We start from the raw sequence: 18666 nt of genomic DNA on the forward strand, positions 1-18666 counted from the left end.
CATTCCTACATGTGGGATGGTGTACAAAAGCCTGCTATGATCTACATAGGCTGTGTGCACCTCCCAACCCTCATCTACACCTGTCATGATTGCATCAAGGAGGTATACCAGGTTCAGGTTGTATTCTCTGCCTTTGACAAGTCCAACATTGGCAGGGTCCCGTGTGTTAAGATTACCACTGATACTGGCCATGGGTTCATTGTTGAGGGAAGTTGGCGTAATCGTTAAGGTGTTTGCCTTACAAGCACAAGGTGCAGGGTTCAAGTCTCACAAGGGATAATTGACTAGGCTTAAAATGACTTGCAAGGGCAATTAGCCTAGTACTAAGTACTTACCTATATGTTCCATGTCCCTGCAGACCAGGGTCATCAGGCTACTGGGTGGTAGTCCACAGCTGACATTGTGGATTTCTGGTCGTCCTTGCCAACATTGGTGAATCCATTGTCAGGTGTAGACCTGTTTGATCATATGAGGGATCCCAGCTACTTACTGTGCTTGCTCAGGTGGTTCCCCCAAGCATGACACTTCATTTGACTGTACTGCATGATATGTTAGTAATGCCAGCTTGACATCCTACACGTGGGATGGAGTACTGTTAACATGTACAGCCTTTGTCATGTATGGTCCTGGTAATGGGATCTGCCAAGGTTGGTAGTGTATTGCAGGCCAGATGAGTTTGGCTGTGCGGGGGGGCGGGGATACCTATCCATGCCAGATATATGTTGTTTGGGTCTCTCAAACCCATCAATGGTGCATGTGGACATATAAGTTGGGGTTATGTTCCCAATATCATCTACAGATGTGTGTCCATATATACCTTTTTAGATATATATGTGTTTTTTAGATATATATGTGTTTACCTTTGAAAGGGAGACAATCATTTCTTCGAACGGCCCTTTCTGTGAACCGAAAGGACCAAGTCATCATTTCTAATTGCACCACAGTTCAAAACTCAGCAAATCTAAATGCAGCTTCACTAAATTTCAAACTACAAGTAGGGATACATATCGTAATGCAGAGGAGCAAGCCCCCTGAACCCCCCATCTGGGGGGATTGGCCCTCCAAAACCGACCTACTTTGATATACTAACTCCAAGTTCACACTACAGTGGAGAAAGGCAAATTTTCCCCATCCCCACTATACTGCCATCCGCACCCAAACTGTCAAATCTGCAATGAGCGATTGCATAGTGACATCTGCTCATTGCACATTTGATGCATTTATTGCAAGATTGTGCAATGTTGAAAACATACTTCTGGCCTTCCAGCTTTCGGAGACATGATTGTCTCCCTTAGAAAGGTGAACCATATATATGCTTACATATATGTATTGTTAATGCTGTATATATGTGGACATATGGATGTATACATATATATCTATAGATGTATGTGTATCTATGTATATATGTATATATTGGAATATATATATATATATATATATATATATATATATATATATATATATATATGTATGTATATATTGCTATAGGTATATATATGAATATAGATATGTTATATCCATTTAAATATGAATATATATATATATATATATATATATATATAATGTATATATTATATAAATATATATGTATATACACACACACACACACACACACACATCTTCATAGTGGAATACATTCCCTGTAGTGTTGCATACCTGGGCTAGATGATATGCATGTGAAAACATCATAATGATGCATGTCTGCCATGGCTTAGTGGTAAATCACATTGTGTATGGTGTGCAGGGTCCTGGTTTCAAGCCTTGCAGGAGCTGTTTATTTTGTTGTTGGGCAGAACACAGCCCATTGGATACAGACTGATTAAGGCACTTTAAAGCAGTTGTAAAAGGGTTTGCGTGGGCTTGCACTATGGTAAGCACTCCTAACCTCCGCTTACGTTTTCATACACTCAGCTTCTAAATTGCTTAACCTATGTAGGCATTGCTTAGCTCCATTCATACCTGCGCAAACCTCCTTACAACTGCCTTAAAGTGACTTAATCACTCTATATCCAATGAGCCATGTTCTACTCAGCAACAAAATAAACAGCTCTTGTAAGGCTCAAGCCAAGGCCCCTGTACACCGTAGACAGGGTGATGTACCACTAAGCCATGACAGATACAAGGAAAGTCAATGTTTTCAGAAACATATCATCCAGTCCTGTCAAGCAACAGTACAGAGAATGTATACCAGCACCTAGACATCTGTGTGTGTAACCATATTAAAATCTAAACAGGTACAACATATTTATATATGTATATATATATATATATATATATATATATATATATATATATATATATATATGTATGTACGGACATAGTTATATATATGTTAGCAGATATATATATACCATACATCTGTAGATAGCAATGACAGATTGACAAATAGACATATGTCCACATGGACCGTTAATGGGGTTGAGAGGCCCCACACACTAGACATCTTATAAAAATAGACATCCCCCAAAAGCCAAACATGTGTGCCCTGCAATACACTACCAAGTACAGTCTGCCTCCCATAGGACATGTGATATGTGGAAGCCATCAACATCCCCAGGATACAGATACACAGACACAGATATGCAGATACAGATATATGTATATGTATATATATATATATATATATATATATATATATATATATATATATATCTATATATATATATATATATATGTATATATATATATATATATATATATATATATATATATATATATATATATATATATATATATGTATATGTGACTACACATACACGCACAGATATATGTACAGTAAGATACATATGTAGAAGGTGCACACAATATGGAACAGCCACTATGCCTACAGTTAACACCTGAACAACTGGATACTGTATGGGCCATTCATACAAATGTTAATCATTGCCTGTAACATATACCCATTGAAAGGTCATAGGAAACACACGACACACATGTTTGCAAAAATGGGAATCCTTTAATTGAGCACTATAACAGTTCTATATGCCATGTCATATAGCTGTTCAGATACTGACAACCATATAAACGGAGTACTGCAACTGTGAAATAGTTACACTAATACAGTAGTTTGGAAAGGTTCACAACTGTTGCTGTCCAGGCTAAGCCCTTCAAATTGTACAATAGTGAAGACAGACTGGGCCACAGGATACCAAACAATCAACAGTATATACTGCAGGTGTGTAGTTCAGCAGCATCTATCTACACTCTGTACAAACACAGTAGGAGGTAAAGACATTTTGTGATCAAATGGGTTGTAACTGGTACATAACAAGGCATAACTGACACAATCATGAGCACACCGACAAACAGAACAGTCTGTATGCCAGGAGGCAGTAGGCTTGCAGTACCCCAATTCATGTAAGTAATGTCAATATAGGTGAAGTATATGTTGCTGTACATCCAGATACTTTGTGGCAGCTCACCCCTGATACACCCACATTTTGTAACAGTCTAGATCATTTATGGTGCTCCCTATCTAGACTCAACAATACAGGCCCATATACCACCGTTACATACACTGGCCTCTGGAGTATATAACAGCACACATGTATTGTGTAGATGACGCCCACACATATATGTCCCCAGCCCCACTGTGTTTGTGTGGGTTATACAACAGCAGTAGACTAATGGCAGCAATAGCAGTGTGATATAATCACAGCCCACTACAGAACAACCCCCAACAGCATGACATATTTGCAAAGCTTGGAATGTAGATGGAGGACAGAGGCTGGAACACAGGCACATATGTGGAACACTGTTGCCATACATTAAGCAAGTTGCTGGTGTTACAGGATAGTCTGCAACATGCTCTTAGTCAGGGAATTGAAGTTAGACACAGAAATGGATGTAGCCATGTACCGATAGCATGCAACACACACACACTGCCAGTAGAATATCTGACACAGGACCTATGTAGTAGATGGACAACACATGATAGGCATACCTCTGTCCAGCAAGAGGATAGGCCCACAGTAGTGAGCTATGCAGATAGACTGCATTCCAAGGTAGACTGGTATGTACACACACACACACACACACACACACACACACACACACACACACACACACACACACACACACACACACACACACACACCCTGTAACACCAGTACTATACAAAGCATAACAGAACTCTACTCACAGTCTGTCTGTAGTTCCTGATCCTCCTACACATGTGTGGCAACTCTGAGTGTGCAGGTTCTCCTGTAAGAGGTATTGTTACCTGCTGTCTGTAACACTGATGCCCACACACAGGAAGGATGTCCATCATGCAGGAAATATAAAGGGACCACGCCCACATGCTGTAGGGATCTATAGTGGGTGGTTGCCATGACAGTGATAATTGGAAGTAGTACACATGTGTAATTTTATATATATATATATATATATATATATATATATATATATATATATATGGCTATCTGGATATGTAGATGTACATATATTTCCATCATATGTCCTGGACATGGAGTGTAGCCCTACCCCAGCCCCTATAGTCCCAAAGTCATAGTGCAAGGGGATGTCAGGTATGTATAGCAGGTATATTACTAGACTATCGCTACTGTCATTGGGATTGTCTTCACAGACATGTTGTGTGTGGAAGGTGACATCCACTTATAACATGTGTGCCATTGGCTAATGACAGACATCCTAAGGAAATCATTGTAAAGTACCGGCACTAGCATGTAATGCCCCTGTGGAGTGCAGCAGAGATATTGGTCAATATATGTGGAACTTTAGACACACCCTGTACAGTCCAAAGGTATACACATAATCCCTTAGTGCACAACATGTGTACCAGGCCTGACAATATGGATGTAGACAGCTATGTAGATGGGTATAACACATACCGACTGGTATACATTTGCCACCATATGTTTTGGATTCACACACTCCTGTCTGGCCTGACGCAGTGACTGCTGGTATAGGGGTGCCATGGACACATACTACCCACTAGATATTGACATACATCTGTACAGCATCCCACTGCTCTGTCTGACATACATGACTTTTAAGGGTGGCCCGGCAGCAGTACATCTGGCAAGTATCTGCACATGACATCTCACTGGGTAAGTACACTAAGCTGCTAGGCATGTAACAATGCACTGTGCAGGCTACAGGCAGACTGGCTCAACACTGGCCTACATCTCGTATGGGGGAATGCACATGTACCTGCATATATAGCAGGCTGTACAAGCATGTCACAGCACAGGGTAAGATACACCTGTGTGAAAGTGCATAACCACAACCAATGTGAACACAGCCACAGCAACATATGGTAAGTTAGCATAAAATTACAGTATATGGACTATATGTTTTACACCATCCTCATATTTGCCACTCTCAGAATGTCCCTACATATACTGGGCTGCTACACAGTTTGGTCTGATAGTTGACTGTAGTATGGGACATGTGTGTGTATGGCCCTACAAACATGTACAGCAAAATGGTACCATACAGTGGGGCATCATGTAACATCACATAGAATGGGAGCTAGAACAATGACATCTACCACAGTCTGTACAAAGGCTAAAGTACATATTATCAATACACATACTGCTGACATTCACCATCACTACACTGACCTCAGTACTGTACAAACATCCACAGAATGACCAGTTTATGTCATGAAATATAACCCCTACTGTACATGACATGTGTAGCAATCTGATATATCACTGGCTTGCTATCAGATATGATGACACTATTTATGGTGTACAGCACATATGCACCACGTCATGCACAACATATGTACAAATGTTGACACAGGTGTGGCTGACAGCGCATACACAGGGCCAGTATAGACATGTTGCTGTGATAACCTCATAAATTTACCATTGTAATGGGGTTTGCTGCAACATATCTCCTATGAGGGATATGAAGTCAGTAACTGTCACAGCCTTCACCATCTACATACTGCAATCCTCACACTACTTTCTACATTCCACAGATAGATACTCCATGGTTAACACATGAAACCAAAGGCACAACACTGCCCAGTCTGCAGATGACCCTGCAGATGGGGATTCCTCATATACATGGAACTGACATGGCAGGTATTGTGACATGTATGACAGGCTATCCAGAGAAACACTGTTAAACCAACATTACTCCAAATGCAGTGTAGCAGCACTTACAGCCTGCAGTCAGGTCAGGAACATCCCCCTCCTGTTTGTTGCCCTCTTTCCACAGTGTATGTTGTTAGAGGTAAATCCCCAATCCAACTGAGATGCTGTTTGTCAAACAACAGATCTAGATCCTGCTCATAGTGACTGAAAAGGGCCAACACCACCATGATGTTCCTAGGTATTGGAGTGTGTTTCCATGAAATTGGCTATGGGAATGTTACCACAGCTGTTCCACATGCAATCAGCTAGGGGAGGGTTGCAATTTGTGCAGAGGCCATCAGCTGATCATGAGCATCACTTAAAATACACATGCTGCTGCATAAGCAAAGCAGGTGTGGGTCTCCACATCCACCAGGGAGGGAGTGGAGGAGGCAGATAGAGGCAAATACATGTCAAAGAGGGGTGGGAGAGTAAAACTGAAGCATGTTTGTGTCACACAGCTACCAGCACAGGGTATCAAACCCCTGACAACTATGTAGTGCTATCACAGTTCGATGCAGTTATTGGATCCACCACATGTGTCACCTGCTGTGGAGCACTCAGAACATATATGAGATGGTGAGTGATGTCTGCAACAGGGATATGGTAGATATACAGTAGGTGACGTACACGTGCCTGTCTGCATGAACAGGTGCCAGCATCAACACAGGCACACTCACACAGGGACGCACACACATTGACACACTTGGCAGGCCAGGAGTGCAACTCATCACTAGTGGGATTGCCACAACACATCAATGTGTAGGTATCACATGCACCACACGGGTTATACAGAGGTCGTATGAGCAGAGAGTCTGAGGAGATATCAGACATCAGACAGTATGCTTCAGTATGCCCTGGGGTGTTGTAGTGAGTGGGGATGTGGAAATACGCACCATACAACACACACACAAACACACAGGGTGGCAGTTCTGACATGCATGGGTGCATGTCTGCACGGGTGTGTGGTGTTCAACAGTGTCAGCAGGCTGTACAAGGGTAGGGGATGAGTATACCTTGGCATCAGGCCACATAACAATGGTCAGCATTGTGGACCTGTGGTTTCTGCATTTGCCCACAGAGGTGGGTATTGCACCCCCATCCAGTCACCTGGGTGACTATTGTGTGTGGCCAATGCTGTGCATCACTTGCCGTGTATGTGTTCCTTAGTCCATAAGAGGGATGGTGTATGGGATGTGCACAGCTCCCACATGCATGTACAGTGACATGTGGAACTGTGTGAACACAGATTATCATCAGATGTGCCAGTTTTGCTCATGTGTGGCAGGCACTGGTAATGGGCAGCAGGTTTAAACTTCATCTACATTGATACCATGCTAATAGCATTCCCTGATGTCAGTGACATCTGTCCATACAGGGCATGGTATGTCCATTGTGAGTCACATGTAAAGGCACCACAGGTGGTGCAGGTATCCATTGGGGAACATGGTGGAGGTGCACTTTCTGCATGTAAATGCATATTGGACAGATGGGCAGGGTGACATGTCCTCTGTAGCCCACTGCATAGTTATCACTGGCCAATATGCAATGTACTACCCACATATTGACTGTTGCCTATGCATATAACACATGGGTTGCGTGTGTACTCTGGGTAATAGTTGGGCTGCTAACTGTGATTGGCTGGCTTTGATGTCACATGTATGTGCATGGCTTTGCACCCCAGACAATTTACATTTGTTATCCCTGTATGGTTGACATTGGGCCCCTCCTCCACATCACTCACACACACACACACACACACACACACACACACACACACACACACACACACACACACACACACACACACACACACCTGTCATGTCTGGGGGTAGAACCCCTACCTAACTAGTTTATTACACTACAGCACTACATAGTTATAGTGCATGCCATGGACATTACTGGATTACTTCTTCCCCAAAGGTGTATTTCACAATGAATGACATCAGCAGGATTACAAAACTAGGGCATATCAACTGTACTGCAAGTGACTAGCCTAAAATGCATTGCTCCCTACACAGACAGTGAGACACACACAAAACATCCACAACTGACATGTGTGGGTATAGAACCCCTCACCGAGGTCTATATCACACTATAACATGGGGCAGTTATAGGTTGCACCACAGGGATTACTAAAGAACTCTATCCCCAAAGGTGTAGGTCACAATAAATGACATCAGCAGGATTGCCAAAGTAGGGCATTTGAAATGTACTGCGAGTGAGTACCCTATAATGCATTGTTCCATACACAGACATTGAAACACACAGAAAACATCCAGAATTGCCATGGGTGGAGATGGAACCCTACCACAGTTCTAAATCACACTACAGCAGTACGCAGTTACAGGATGCGCTACAGAGATTACTGAGCTACAACCTTTCCAGAGGTGCATTTCTAGGTGGGTGACATCAGCAGCCTTGCCAAAGTTGAGTATATGAATTCTAAGGAGTGTAAGTACCATAAAAAGCATTGTTCTATACTCAGTTAGAGACAGACAGAGACACACAGAGATTCACACACAGTGGCCAAGTCTGGGGTTGGAACATCTACCTAACTACATTATTACATGACAGTGGTACGCAGTTACAGGACGCACTACAGGGATTACTGGGCTGCACCCTTCCCAGAGGTGTATTTCTAGGTGAGTGACATCAGCAGCATTGCCAAAGTTGAGTATATGAATTGTACAGAGTGTGAGTAGCCTAAAAAGGCATTGCTCTCTACTCAGTCAGGCAAACACACACACACACACACACACACACACACACACACACACACACAGTTACCAGGTTTGGGGTTAGAACACCTATCTAACTACTTTATCACACTACAGCAGTATACAGTTACAGGAAGTGCTACAGAGATTACTAGGCTATGACTTTCCCAGAGGTGTATTTCTAGGTGAGTGACATCAGCAGCCTTGCCAAAGATGAGTATATGAATTGTACGGAGTGTGAATAGCCTAAAAAGCATTTCTCTCTACACAGACAGAAACAAACAGACACATACACAAACACACACACTCACACAGTTGCCAAGTCTGGGGTTAGAACTACTACCTAACTAGTTTATCGCTATGGCAGTACACAGTTATGGGACGCGCCATGGAGATTACTGAGCTACAGCTCTCCCAAAGGTGTATTTCACATTTGATGACCTCAGCAGACTTGTCATAATACTGCTATGGTGAGGGCAGTGTGTGCATGGGACATAACCCATTAATGTAGGGGTTGACACACCCCATGCGGGCACACACAGGGTCATATGTCATAGGTATGTGTATACAGCTACTAGATGACTACTTCCTTGTACAGTCATGTTGCACAGCTGGCACGTGCACCACATAGTATGCTATGCTAACAGATACTGGTGGCTAGTATCTGCAGTGAGTGACATCTGCACCTCATGTGTTTGGGGCCCTTTAGCTGTGTGCTGGATGAGACAGGCCTGGATGGCTCCTTGTCACAGTCACCCTCTTCCACAAATCTATGTCTGTCTAACTTTGGCTTATTATAGTGTGTTGTCTTTACATATATGTCTGCATTCCTATCCACTGTATGTGCAAGGCAGGAGTGGTACATACCGACATGTGTCTGCACTAAGAACTGCAACTGCCAGATATGTCTGGTCCACTGATGTTTGCAGACATGGCCTTCATGTGTTAAGTGTGTGGGCATGCCCAGTATGACCATCTGTATTGTATATGTGGATCAAGTCCAAGTAGTTTATACTGCGGTGCTGACCTTTGTGTTGTACACCAACAGGTAGCATGCTCTGTCTGCAGGGTATCCATCAGTCATTTGGCATTGTCTGTTGCTACATTTCTGCATAGCAGGGGGGACACCTGACTGTTTCTATATTTCTACACAGTTTTGGGGGGGGGCCACACCTGACTGTTACTATATTTCTATGCAGGATTGGGGGCACACCTGACTATTTCTACATTTCTACACAGGGGGGCACACCTGACTGTTACTATAAGTGTACATAGGATGGGGGGGGCACATTTGACACTTGTACACATTTGCTAGGACTGTACTGGTATGTCGGGTACTCAATTTCAGTCTGTAGTCTTACCTATCATTCTGGTTAGAGGCATATCGGTGTACTACAGATCTTAGCTTTAATTACCTACATATTAGTTTCTGACTTCCTAGCCTTCACAACTTACATCTAACTGCCTGGCTTGCTGTAGTCTGTCTGTGTAGGCCTGGGGGAGGGGTTACCCACAGGGCTCATTCAGAGGCCATAGTACAACATTCGTATGTGTTTGTCTACACCTATCCTGCTGACTGTAACTGTTGTTGGGTATGTGACCCCCGCCAACTGGCATGTGGGAGTCACTTACCTTGTGGGTGTCCCACTATTGAGGGTGGTGCTGCAGGGCTGCCTATGTTGGATGCACATAGTACTCTCCCTATACATGTTGGAGCATAGGAAGTGTCATGTTTGGCATCCCTTTTACTGTATGTGCGAGTCAGAGAGAGGTGTCATTCCTTGGGTCCCTACTGTGTCAGTGCATGTGCTATGCATTGCCTCTTTGCCAAGGCCAGGGTATACTGGGCATGCCTCCTTCTGCCTACTGGGGCAGGCACAGGTTGTTCCTCCTCCGAGTCACTCTATGCCTGTGCAGGCCTTGGCATTGGTGGGGGGCTGTATGGCCCTGCCCCATGCTCTTCCTGCTGCAGCTGTTTCCGCAGTATCATATTGTGTAGCATGGCACATACAAGGACAATTTGGGTACATGTAGCTGGTGAGTACTACAAGGCTCCATCGGATGTGTCCAGACTCCGGAACCGTGACTTCAGCATCCCAAACACATGTTCTATTATATGTCTGGCCTGTGCCTTAGAATTGTGTGCCTCATTATGGCATTGTTGCTCAAGTGTGTGTGCATTTCTGATGGGTGTCATCAGCCACGGCTCCAGTGTGTACGCAGCATCCCCACTAGGTGACTGTAGGGGATGTTCCCATTGGCAAATCTCTGGTACAGCTGTGCCAGATGCCATATGTGGGAATCGTCATAGCTTCCAAGGCAGTCAGCACACACATTCATTATAATGCCCTGGGCATCACAGATGACCTGGCAGTTGATGGAGGGGATGCCCCTGTGGTTGATGTAGGCCCTACCCTGCTCACCAGGTGGTGCTTTGATGCATATGTGCATGCAGTCTATAGCACCCACTACCCCAGGGTATTCTGCTATTTGGTGGAAGAGACGCATATTGCTGGTCAACACCTCATGGGTGTTAAGGAAATATACATGCTCACTGGCATGTGCTGACATGGCATCCAGGAACTGGTGGAATACTCTGGATGCTGATGCCTGTGAGATCCCCATGATATCCCCAGTTGTGCTTTGGGAGGTACATGTGGCTAGTATACCTAGGCCTACACATACCTTGGTATCCACTAGGATGGGTTCCCCTTGGTCAGTTTGGTGTATCAGGTGTGGCCGGCACAGCTCAACAATTTGCTATAGGAGGTCTCTGTCTACTCTATAGTGCTCCACTATCTCCAGATAATGTAGCCCCAGGTAGGTTACCCTTGGTATGTACACTCTTCTCTGTCTCCTCTTTGTGGGTTGTTCAGCAGCATTCACATCCTCACCACCCTCAGCCTCTTGCACATGTTGCTCTATGTTGCCTGCTGCAGCCCTTCTCATTTTGTAGGTATTGTTAAAATTTCCCTGCTTGTATACACTGGTGATGTAGAGTGTGGGAAAAACCAGAGGGGAAGGTGTTTGCTTACTTTATAGTACTATTCTGGGCTGGACTGGGCTGGTCTACTGTCTGTGTAATTGGCTGATTATGACAGATTTCATCGACCAGCTAAGCTAGTTCTCCTTGATTACCTTCTTACTGCTGTTTTCCCTTCCTATTGCCTCCCTGATCAAGCCCATGTGCGCGCCACACAAACAGAGTGCTCAAATGTGCACACTGCTGCTATTTCCTGGTTTTACTTCCTTTTTCTTCCTGTAAAAGCCACTTTGTAAAGAGTGCTAGCAGGTTTAAACATGCCCCCTAGCTTAGCTGTGCTAAGCTAGGAGCAATCGCAGGCTACAGGGCTCCAATCCACTTACAGTATGCCTGACACCCCCCTCGTGATGTTACCTATATCCTAGTCTTGCACCCAGCAATTTATACTCTTACACTCTTGGAACCTGCATCACACCATGAGGAAAACTGGGATTCACTATCCTTCCCCTCATTTGCATAGGATTGCCTGCTACTGCATAGTTACATGTCTCACACTGAGCCTCCCCCCTCAGCAACCATTACTCACTGGCCAGGTTGTCTTCTGCCTGCCATTGATTTGCATGGCAGAATACTGATTTTAGTTAGAATGTGTTTGCGCGCTGCTGCCCTATGCTTAAGCAGCCGAGATCAGGGAAAAAAAAATCAAAGTTGTTTTTTTTTTTTATTTTTTAAACAGTTTGCAATGCCAATGGCCTTCTACTTGGCCATTGCCATGCTTTCTCAATGATGTGAAGCCTTTATTTGGAGCTGTCAGAGCTCCATTTCGGATTTTGTAGAAATGTACTCGGTTACTAACCGAGTACATTTCTACAGATAGCACTAGTCTTGCCCGGAGTATTGAAAGCTTCATGGATTGCAAAATTACCTCATTTACATGGATTTCTCCTGTAGATGAGATGATTTGCATACTAGGGCTTAGTCCATGCAAGATTAGTGCTGGAGCTCTCGTGCATGGTAGACATATTGCCTGTGTGAGCTACTGCACTAATCTTGCACTCTGTGCAAGCTTTTGAGAATCTGGGGGTAAGAGCAGATTCTAAAATTTATCCTTAGACACAACAGATTATAAATATATTTATAAAATCTTATGCAAAACAGTTTGGCTCCACAAAAGGAGTGGTAAGTTGTCCTAATGGCATCCAGAAAACCCATATACTGGAATCAAATTAGATTATATTGAAAAAGAACTGCACAAACTGGATCCAAAGTACAGGAAGGAGACAGAATTAGTAACAATGACCTGAGAACACTTCAGCAAGAACCTATGGTACCATTATATCTATTAGTTGCTAGGTCATATAAATATGGGAAGACTCTTCAAGATTGGAGACATGCGATTGTTAAACCTGTCTTTAAGGAAAGTGGAGTAGGACAAACCCATAGTCATATAGACCCTTAAGTCTACTTTCATGTTGTGGAAAAATAATGGAGAAGGTAACATTGGATAAGTTATTTTCAGAACTGGATAGGTTGGGACTTGAAACCATATATCAGCATGCACATGTTGAAAATAGATGTATTACCACCTGTAACATGATGTTTTATAACAACATAATAGCTATGAATGAAAAATTGTGCTGCGATGTAATTTATATAGAAGTAACATCAGCATTTGACAGGTTTATACACAAAACACTGATCAATAAATTAGTACAACTAGGTATTGATGTACTCTTGATAAGATAGATAGCTGCTTGGCTTACAAATAGGACATGGCAAGTATTTTACTGCAACTGGACAAGTGAAATCCTTGGTTACAGTCAAGGTGTCCCACAGGCTCTTTCTTAGGCCCTTACTTATTTTAGATTGTCCCCGGGATTCATGAAGCTTGCGCCATGCACCGGAGTAGCGTCGGCGATCTAGCCCCAAATATAGCCGTCGAGCAATTCACATAAGAGCTGTTTCCATGTGCACTACCAGCGTACGCTAGAGCTGCGCAGCTCCCAGTGCATGTATGCTAATTACCCCATGCGCAGCAGTGTAGCATGCAAATTAAGGTATATAGCAATTCATGAAGTTGTGCAGGTAAGCATGTAGAAATGTAAACCAAAAAAAAGGTTTACATTTTGCCAAACATAAAATTGGAGCCATGAAAGTGGACCAAACTTACGTATTATAATGTTAATATATGCCAATGGCTAAATATATAGCCAATGGAATAAAACAACATGCACAATATTTAAAAAATAACATTTAATGTCATGGCCACACCAACACAAAGTAAAACCACAGTGCATCGGTGCGCAAATGGGATCACATGGAAAATATATTCATATGTCATAAAACTGTAATGTAACGCAATTCATGATAGCCCCATAATAATCAATGGCACGCATGCTACACCACAGCCATGGTGCAAGGGTTGCTAAGGGTCTGTGACAGTGTTCCATGCAGTAACTAGGAGTTAGTAGTCAATGCCATGCAAATGAGTCAAGTAATACTGAATCGCAAACACCCCGCCGGTGTAAGGATATACCACACGGTGTAGCGTTACAACACTGAGGAGTGGCCTGGAGGTAAACATGACATCAAGAGAGGGGTGCGCCACCGTAGCTGTAAGCACATTGGATCATTGCTAATCCATGTTGCATGTTGCTAAGCAAAGCCGCAGGATAGGGATGTGGAAGTAGCCATAGCTTTGCTTAGCTGAGAGCACACAAGGTAACCAAAAGTTCATGTGAACATGGATGAAAACGCGCATAAAACCCCATAAACGGTTGTTTGTGGCGAGCACCACAGCTGAAACAAGAAGCATATGGGAAGACAATAAGGAAATGCTGTAGCATGGTAATTGGAGTACAAATGAGTAATTAACACCTAGAAACTCACAGTGGGCCATAGACAACAACTAACAAGGCTGCTAGCAGCTACCTACAGAACAGGAAATGGGAGGTGCCGTACAGCAAAGAAAAGAGAACTGCCACAGCAGAACAAAGCAAACTTGCTGTAGATCAGCTACATAACACATTTCCCAACACAATCCTGGGTTGTGGAAGCACAAAGGAAGAAAGGTGACAGATGTATGCATGCCTGACAATGGGAAGTGAATCGGGTTGAAAATAGAAGTAAAGGGCAATAGATGAATCATGGGCAGACAAGTGTAAGTCAACACCAAAGGCCCCACAATAGCAGTACCTGCTGTAAAACCAATAGTTAAGATACCCTGCAGCTGAAATAGCACAAACACACCCAATTACACCAGCATCATCCATTGCACAATAGTATAAGGTGTGAAAGCCCCCCACACACACACACACTTGTGTATTCCCAGACACTCTGCACCATTGGTGTATACAGACAGGGGACTTTTAATATGTATATATTAGGGGCTGCCATAGCTTTGATTCACCAGCATGTGTTGGAGACTGATGGTGGTGTGGAGGATGATGCTGACAACCATCTCAGGCACCAGAGGAGGAGACGAGTGTTCAGACCCAGGGTAACCTACCAGGGGCTACATGATCTGGAGATAGTAGAGTGTTACAGGGTGGGCAGGGACATCATACAGCAACTTGTTGAGCTGTGCCAGCCACGCCTCAGAGCCAGAAGTAACAGAGGTGGACCCATCCCAGTGGACACGAAGGTATGTGTAAGCTTGAGAATACTAGCTACAGGTACCTTCCAAAGGCCAACTGGGGATATCATGGGGATCTCACAGGTATCAGCATCCAGGGTACTCCACCAGTTCCTGGATGCCATGTCACCACATGCCAATGAGCACATATACTTCCCCCGAACGCAGGAGGAGTTGGCCAGCAATATGTGTCTCTTCCATCATGTGGCAGACTACCCAGAGGTACTGGGTGCAATAGACTGCACGCACATACACATCAAGTCACCACCCGGTGAGCAGGGTAGGCGCTACATAAACCGCAAAGAATTCCCCTCCATCAACTGCCAGGTCATGTGCAATGCCCAGGGTATTATCATGGATGTGTGTGCTGGCAGCCTTGGAAGCTATCACGACTCCCACACCTGGCATGCCTCACAGCTGTATCAGGTATTTGCCAGGGGGCCATCCCATATGGCCACCTGGTGGGGGATGCTGGCTATGCACTGGAACCGTGGATGACGACTCCCATCAGAAATGCACACACAGCCATGCAAGAATGCCATAATGAGGCACACGCAGAAACCAGAATCATCATAGAGCATGTGTTTGGGATGCTGAAATCACGGTTCTGTTGCTTGGACATATCTGTTGGATCCTAGCAGTACTCTCCAGGAACATGTGCCCACATGTTCATAGTATATGCCATGCTACACAATATGATTCGGCGGAAACAGCTGCAGCAGGGACAGAATGGTGAAGGCCCTCACAGCCCACCACCATTACCAAGGGACCCACAGGCACAGAAGGACTCAGACCACGAACACCCTGTGCTAGCCCCAGTAGGCAGACAGAGACGTGCTGAGTATGCCCATACCTTGGCAAAAAGGGAACATATAGCACACACACTGACAGTGTAGTCACGCATGGACTGACACCCTTCTCCACCTGCACACACAACGAACATGGATGGCACACACACACGACCACCTGTAAATTGTCATGAATAGGTGGTCTACTGTGTGCATCCTACATAGGTAGCGCTCAACTATTATACACCCAACCGCCATTGGCACAAGGTAAGTCAATACCTGAACAGTAAATTAAGCTATCAGCATGTATCCATACTGTATGTACAGGTTCATAGATACATAGGTAAGTACATGCCCAACCGCCGAGGCCACTCATAAGCATAGGTAAAATGTGTCTGCTGTTGCCACCCCATGGTCAACTAACTGTCCCTCTGTGAAGCATAGCCACTTGCAGGATCCCTGGGGTGTAGCTACTGTTCACCACCCACTCTGCAAGGATTCCCCGGAGTGTCAGTGAGGGGTTTTGTATAATGAAATCAGGGATGTAGTTCCAAATAATGGGGAGTATCCCTGACAGGAATCTTCACAGATGTGTACATGTTACAAAATATACCTTAAGCACAGCTTGCATATATAGGTAGTTCTCCACAGAATAATAAACATGTGGAACACACAACCCCTGAAATGTGCATTAATTACCCTTGCACTACCAATGCCTGCTCTGAGAGGTAAGATATCACTGCTAGGATTAGAACACACAACCATGTACACATTCATCACAATAACATACCACTAAGCTACCCGAGATGTACCAATGGCAGTCGTGTATACTGACAGGATAAAACACAAAAGGTAGGAATGTGTTGAAATAGGACAAACCGGCATGTACCCAATGAAAGGTGCATGTTATATATATATATATATATATATATATATATATATATATATATATATATATATATATATATATATATATATATATATATAGAGAGAGAGGGGGAGAGATATGTCGATATATGGGGATATACATATATATGTAGATATATAGATAGGTTAACAGCATCTACATAACCATGGAGGTACATATAAATGGGATACCTACCACATACCGACTGCTTTACATACTGATGTGCGTAATCCCGAGGCTTAAGGTCTGAAAGAACACATTACCAAAACCCCAGATGCATGAGGTGTAATCTCACAATGTCAATGGACAGTTAGGCAGTGCTTCTGGTGTTGCGGTTCGGGTAGGTTACTGTGTGCACGTGTGTTTCTTAGGGCTGTAGTGTGTGTAAGTGTGTGTTCTGTGTGTGGTGTGTGTTCTTGGGGGACTGTAATGTGTGGTTGTGGGTTAGCTTTGTGCGTCTGCTTGCATGACCTAGGATGTAGAATATTAAAGTAGTGGGTGGTATGGGTGGTGCAGACACCTACATGGGGGATGTAGGGGGGGCTTGGCCACCTGCTCATACGTAGTGTAGGATGGTTTGTTTGGATGTGTTGGGTAGCAGTGTGTCTGTGTGTGCATGTGTGTGTTCTATGTTCGTGTTACCTTCGCGAGATACTGTCGATGTCAGTAATGTGGGGTATGGGAGTTTGGTTCCGGTACTGTGTACATCGGAACACTGTGGTTTTGGGATTCCTTAGGTCTCCCGTATACAGTGGTTGAAGTGTTCATATATGTGTATAACATAGACCATAGCAATCGCACATTCCACCACTACCACCCTTTATGAACAAAGGATATGGAGAGTATATGCCCATACACTATTAAAAATATGTGCTATGGACATGAGCCAATGATAGTGTTACCACCTGTCCCACTTTGCGAGGGAGACTCCCTCTTTGGGTGATTGTGTCCTGACCAAATATATTAAACGTGGCAAATGTCCTGGGATTGTAGGACATAATTATGTCCCATATGTACTGTAATAGTTGCATACAATAGTTATTTCTGTATCTAAAATATCTACATGCTAAAGGAAACAGGATAAGCAATGAAACTGCTACAAGAATAAGCTTATAATTAGGCAAGAAAGGAAAGTTCTATCCCTTGTACTGACCATGGGTTTGTGTTGGCCTGTAAAATCAGATGTGTGTTCCGAAAAGGTCCCACTATGGCCATATGAAAAGGTGGCAACCCTAGCCAAAGAGGGTCAGTCACCAACACAACTACGATAACTGCAAATACCTATGACAGATATACACAGCTATCATGTAGCAACACATTATTACATTCAGATGTATTACCGAAGGGATTCAAGGACTATCACCTGCATGCTATACAGGAACTACATAACAGTGCCTTAATGAATCAGCCTGCAATTACCATTGTATTAGTCCACAAAAGGATAGGTGTCCAAGTAGGGAAGGAACCCTCATGCACATAGCGATTATGTATAAAAGCAGTTCCTACACACCTGCATCTGCTCAGCTC

Source organism: Protopterus annectens, chromosome 2.part0 (genome assembly GCF_019279795.1).
Source record: "Protopterus annectens isolate FY-2018-M chromosome 2.part0, PAN1.0, whole genome shotgun sequence".
In the NCBI taxonomy this organism is placed as follows: Eukaryota; Metazoa; Chordata; order Ceratodontiformes; family Protopteridae; genus Protopterus; species Protopterus annectens.